This window comes from Chrysochloris asiatica, unplaced genomic scaffold, assembly GCF_000296735.1.
Source record: "Chrysochloris asiatica unplaced genomic scaffold, ChrAsi1.0 scaffold00115, whole genome shotgun sequence".
Classification (NCBI taxonomy): Eukaryota; Metazoa; Chordata; class Mammalia; order Afrosoricida; family Chrysochloridae; genus Chrysochloris; species Chrysochloris asiatica.
The window spans coordinates 9,777,144-9,783,543 of NW_006408633.1; the positions used below are offsets into that span (position 1 = coordinate 9,777,144).

A 6,400-nucleotide genomic window follows, 5' to 3' on the forward strand; every position below is an offset into this window, starting at 1 on the left:
CTAGGGTATCATTGAAGATGTCTGATGGATCTTGGCTGAAAGCAGAGAATATCAGAAAGATGTTTACCTGTGCTTTATTGACTATGCAAAGGCTTTTAATTGTGTGGATCATGACAAGCTACGGACAACATTGCAAAATATGAGTATTCTGGAACACTTAATTGTGCTCTTGAGGAATCTGTACTGGACCAAGAGGCAGTTGTTCGAATAGAATATGGGAACACTGAATGGTTTAAAATTAAGGTGTATAGCAGGGTTGTAGTCTTTCACCATACTTATTCAACCTATATGCTGAGCAAAGAAAAACATGTCATAAGGACTGGAGGAAGACTCATTAACAACCTGTGATATGCATATGATACAACCTTGCTTGCTGAAAGTGAAAAAGACTAAAAATATGTACTGATGAAGATCAAAGAACAGTCTTCGGTATGGATTATATCTCAATGTAAAGAAAACAACAATCCTCACTACTGCACCAATAAACAACATTCTTATCAATGGAGGAAAGATTGAAGTTTTCATGGACTTCATTCTTACTGGATCAACTGTCAACACTCATGGGAGCAGCAGTCAAGAAATCAAACACTGTATTGCATTAGACAAATCTGCTGCACAAGACATTTTATAAGTGTTAAAGAGCAAAGATGTCAGCTTGAAGACTAAAGTGTGCCTAACCCAAGCCATAGTATTTTCAATAACCTCATATGCATGCAAAAGCTGGACTGTGAATAAAGAAGACAGTAGATAATTGATGCTTCTAAGTTATGGTGTGGGAGGAGACTATTGAAAGTGCCATGGGATGCAAAAAACCCCAACAGATCAGTGTTGGAAGAAGAGCAATCAGAGTGCGCCTTGGAGGCCGGATGGCCAAACTTTGTCTCTCATACTTCGGACATATTGTCAGGAGAGCCCAGTCACTGGAGAAGAATATCATGTTTGGTAAGGTGGAGGGTCAGAGAAAAAGAGGAAGACCACCAGCAAAATGGATCGACAAAGTGGCAGCGTCAATGGACTCAAACGTGGCAACAAAAGTGAGGTTGGCCCAGGATCGGGCCGTGTTTTATTCTTCTGTGCATTAGGTTGCTATGAGTTAATACCGACTCGATGGTACCTAACAACAACAACAACAACAACTATGAATCATAACTTACTTTATGGCACTTAACAAAAACAGCAACACTGAGACAAGAGTATTGCTGAGGAAACTTGTCTGCAGTAAACTTCTGATTGCAGAAACTTTTTGTTTGGAATAAACCTGTATACATATGGCACTGTAGGATAAGCACAATCACAAAGTTGGCGGTTCAAACCCATCAAGTGCTCCTCAGAAACCCTATACAGTGTGTGGAAACCAACTCATCAGAACTTAACAACAGTAACATATATGAAATGGGATCCCTAGTAGCAAAATTTTTTTGTGTGTGTACTTACCCTCATATGTGTTTGGTACATATCACTATGAAATTTACTTCACATGTATATTATTGTTTGGTGGGGCAACCTGAGGTTAATTTATTTTTTTCATTATACTATATGGATCATTTTGGGACTTGTTTGCTGGTTTGTTTTTATTTCAATGTCTTAGAGGTTGTATGCTTGTTAGAAAACAGAGAATGATGTCCATTTCATAATATATCATAGCATGGGTATCGCCATGTGAAGAAAGTTATCACCTTATTGATAAGCAATTAGATTGCTTTCCAGTTTTCCTTTTTACCACACACACACACACACACACACACAAAGCACAGTGAAGACACTTATAAATTACTTTTACGGTTCTATATAAATTTTCTTCAAGACAGATCACAAAAGTATGCGTTTTAGTTTAGTACAAATAATAAAAATATAATAGCTTGCATTTTAATAAATATATGATGCCAAATTTTCAGGCCACTTCCCCCCTGCCCCCAAGGGAAAGACAAAATTAGAGTTATAGTTCTTAACTAAAATTAGGTAGTTGAATGACTTAGCGTAGTCTGCTTTTCTCTGTTTCAGTTTTTGCATCTGTAGAATTGGGAAGCTGAATAAGATGACCTCTAAGGTCCCTTTAGGAAGAAAGGTCTGGCCATCCACTCCCCAAATCAGCCAATTTGAACCCTGTCTATTACAACATTCTGATCCATAACCAACCATGGAAACTGGATTGGGCAGCTTCCATTTCATAACACATAGAATTGCTGTGTGTGTGTGTGTGTGTGTGTGTGTGCGTGCGTGTGCATTTGGGGGTGGGGGGAGAGAAGTTGATGCCAGAAAAACTAGATCCTTTTCCATTCTAAAGTTTTTGAAGAGAACTCTCACTTTTGAGCAGAGAGAAATACATTTGGGTGTTATATTCTACCAATGGGCTCTTTTTCTCTAATCAACAAATATTGGATTGTTGTCTTTTTTTTTTTTTTTTTTTTTGTCAGAATGCCAGTTTTTGTTTGTTTGTTTTTTAATTTTCTAAATCTCTGCCATGAACTTTTACCAAGTGGCAATTATCACCTGCCACACATTGTCTGATGTACATTATTATGAAATTTTCTTTGGATTGGAATCGACTCGATGGCACTTAACAACAACAACAACAAGGTTACTGTGTAGCTGGAAACCAACTGAGTATCAGCAGACCTGGCCAGAGAGATGCTACTGGTGTTGAGAGCTTTTTAGTTCATCTATGATGGTCTTGCTCTTCAAATTCCATATTTCACTTCTGGGGCCCACAGCAGCAGCACAGAGACAGTAGAAGTTGGGGCTGAGGACAGGGCATTGATGATGTCCTCACCAACTAAGGTAAATAGGCGTTTGCGTTTGTTGGGGTCCCACAGCATGGCCTGGCTATCCTGGTCTACAGAAGCACTGAGGGATCCATCTGGAGAGATCGTCACCGTGTTCTGGTAGCCTGTGGTTGGTTTTCAGCTTTCAGTTAGTCAGGTTTCATACTTTGACCAACTAGTCTGTCGCAGGAGATGCCGATGGGGTTCCTGGAGTAGGGCAAAAAGTGGATGCAAGACACCCACTCTGAGTGCTTCTCATCCTGGATAGGACATTTGCAAATGCTGAGATTATTCCACAGCTTAATGGTTTTATCTTGGGAGCCAGAGCCATTCTGTCATTATTAGAGGAGAAGGTCATCCTCAGCACATCTTTGGTATGGCTTACAAATGGGTGCCTGGTGGTACCTGTTGTGAGATTCCAGAGGTGCAGTGTTCCATTCCAGGAGCTCCAGAGGGCAAAATGGCCACCAGAGGAGATGACCACATCCCTAACATTGTGACAGTGACCATGCAGAGCATCTTGGGGAATTCCATGATTGGTCTCATCTATGGTCGGCTTTCATGTAATGATGATCTTAACTCGAGAGGTGGACAGTATCATGTCTGGGAACTGCAATCTAGTATCAATCTGGGTCACCCAGACATTGTGGCCCTTTAGTGTGCCAAGAAGGGTCATGTGCTTAGTCATGGTGGTGATAGATACAGGGGTCACCAAAGTTGCAAAGATGGCGCCAGACTCTCAGAGACACCCGCAGCACAGCCCACCAATGCAATCCTGCCAAAAAAAAGCAAAATGTTGTTTATTTACTTATTTAAGTCATGTATTATTTAATAATTTGGAAATTAATGGTATGAGTAAAACATGGTACCTGTCCTTTAAAACCTTTCAATTAGTTAAGATACAAGAGTAGTAACAAACGAACTCTCTTACGAGGGAAAAGTCAGGTGGGCCATAAAAGAAGTAAATGTAACGTGTTTATTCACCATGATTAACATACCACTTCATGTTATTTAAGTAAACCATGTGGTTTTAATCCCCCTTACATGGGATCAACATGAGTTAGAATTGACTGGGGGCATCCTTTGAACACTTCTCTATCCTGTTGCCAGTCCCCCCTTACCTATTTAGGATATCTCTTACATCCTTGTAAATGTTGTTAATGTATAATTCTTTTTGTGAATTTTTTCATGAATCTCACTTCATCTCTTCTCATTCATTTATTCAATACACATTTATAGAGGGTCTACCAAGTGCCAGGTACTTGGCTGTGTAGATTCAATAGTTAGCAAAAGAGGCTAGGGGGCAGGCTTGCAGGGTATACCTTTTGATTGGTTGATAATGCATGGAGGAGATTGTAACGATGGCAATAAAATGTATATGATAGAATGAATGTAAAGCTAATGTTCTCCCATGTAAACTATCACAAAATTCACAATAAAATATTTTTAAAAAATAGTGAAAGAAAGAAAAAAAAGTGATTTCTCTTGTGGCGCTTTTATTCTAATGAAGGAGACACAAGAAACACAAACTTAACACGACAGTGGTGATATGGATTATCAAGAGTAAGGAGAAGGGAAATGATAAAGAGGAATTGGGGTACAATTTTATATCAAATAGCCTGGAAAAGCCAATCTCATAAGATGATGGAAGAGAACTGAATGGAGCCAGGAATTAAACACTGGGTTTCTGGGTGCATCAGACCCAGGGAGTCAGGAACGCAAACACTCTGGGGCAGAAGCATGCTTGGCATGTTTGAAACCAAACCAAGACAAACCTCTTGCCATTGAGTCAATGCTGACTCATAGCAACCCGATAGGACAGAGCAGAATAGCCCCCAGAGGGTCTCTAAGTCTATACAGCTTTATGGAAGCAGACTGTCACATTGTTCTCCTCTGGCTAGTCAGTTCAAACTACCAATCTTTTGGTTAGCAGCCAAGCTCTTAACCACTGCACTAGCAGGGTTCCCCAGACATGTCTAAGGAACCCAAAAATGTAGCTGGAATAAGAAAGGGAACAGTAGCAGGCAAGGTCAGAGGCATTTGGTAGAAGGAGATGGGACAGAACTAATAACTCACTTACAGACTCAATTCTGCTTTTCTGCATGTATCTCTCATAATATACAGTAATTATTTGACTAAATATTTGTTTTCTTCAGGCTCTTCACTAAACCAGGTCAACCCTCAAAGAAGACACCTTCTTCATCTGTTACTCCTGTTTCTGGCATGGTACCAAGCACTAAGTAGACTGTCTTGGCCTTTGCATGGCCAAGGAATGGATAAAAGTTTCTTTACATGCTATTGCTCGCAGTGCCTTCTGTTAATTACACTATCTCTCATTTCATGATCTATAATGAACTTTGGTGGTTTCATGGCAGAATCTATTGCTTTGTGCTGCGGATACTCTTGCTCTTCGGTTTTGACATCAAGACATTGCTTAAATTGAACTGAAGAGGGGATGACTGATAATTGGTGCATCAGTCACCTTTATGGTGGAGGCAGCATCTGAGCTAAGCTTTGAAAATTAAGATTACAATAAGCAGAGAAGCCCATAAATCACTAATAGCCACTCCTAAAGCGTCTCTTCCTTTCTTCCAAAGTTAGGTCTTTCCCTTATTCCACTTCCTTATCTTAAAAACTTCTTTACCTCCCTACTCACTAGGAGTAACTCTTCAGAATAGTTGACGATACTGTAACTAACTCTTCTTCCTTCCAAGTGATAGAAAGTCCTTGGTTTCTTTGCCTCATCACCCTAGAATACTCCATAGCTTCTGATGATATCTGTTATTGATATTATTGTTGCTTTGTAGTCTGTTGATTTTGGGGAACAAACACTGTTTTAATGTGTCTGTCTGTCTCTGAGATGTGCCTGAAAGAGAGTATTTACAGATAATGATGAAAATTATGTCAATACTTAAAGATCACACAAAGTGTCTGCTCAGTACCTAGTATGTTACAAAGTATGTGTAAATATATTTCGCAAGTGAAACTAGGGATATCATTGCTGACAACAGATGGATCTTGGCTGAAAGCAGAGAATATCAGAAAGATGTTTACTTGTACTTCATTGATTATGCAAAGGCTTTTAAATGTGTGTTGTTGTTAAGTGCTGTCAAGTCAGTTCCAACTCATAGCAACCCAGTACAGGGTTTCCAAGGAGCAGCTGGTGAGTAAGAACCACCAACCTTGTGATTCAAACCAACCTATGGTCAAGTGCATTATCCCACAGTGCCACATCAGGACTCTGTAGAGCATGACAAACTATGGATAACATTGTGAAAAATGGGTATTCCAGAACACTTAATCATGATCATGAAGAAGTTGTACATTGACCAACAAACAGTTGCTCAAGTAGAACAAGGGTATACTGAATGGTTTAAAATCAGGAAAGGAGTGTGCCAGGGTTTTAATCCTTTCATCATACTTAATCAATCCATGTTGTTGTTAGGTGCCATCGAGTCGGAACCAACTCATAGCGACCCCGTGCACAGCAGAATGAAACAATGTCCAATCCTGGGCCAACCTCACTACCGCTGCCACACTTGAGTCCATCAATGATGCCACCTGGCCAATCCATATCGTTAGAGGTCTTCCTCTTTTTCTCTGACCCTCCACCTTACCCATCATGACATACTTCTCCA

At 40.0% G+C, this 6,400-nt stretch overlaps 1 pseudogene; it reads right to left on the reverse strand.

Moving 5' to 3' along the window:
• Positions 1–1,891: 1,891 nt before the first annotated feature.
• LOC102828824 lies at positions 1,892–3,308 on the reverse strand (annotated as a pseudogene).
• Positions 3,309–6,400: the final 3,092 nt, after the last annotated feature.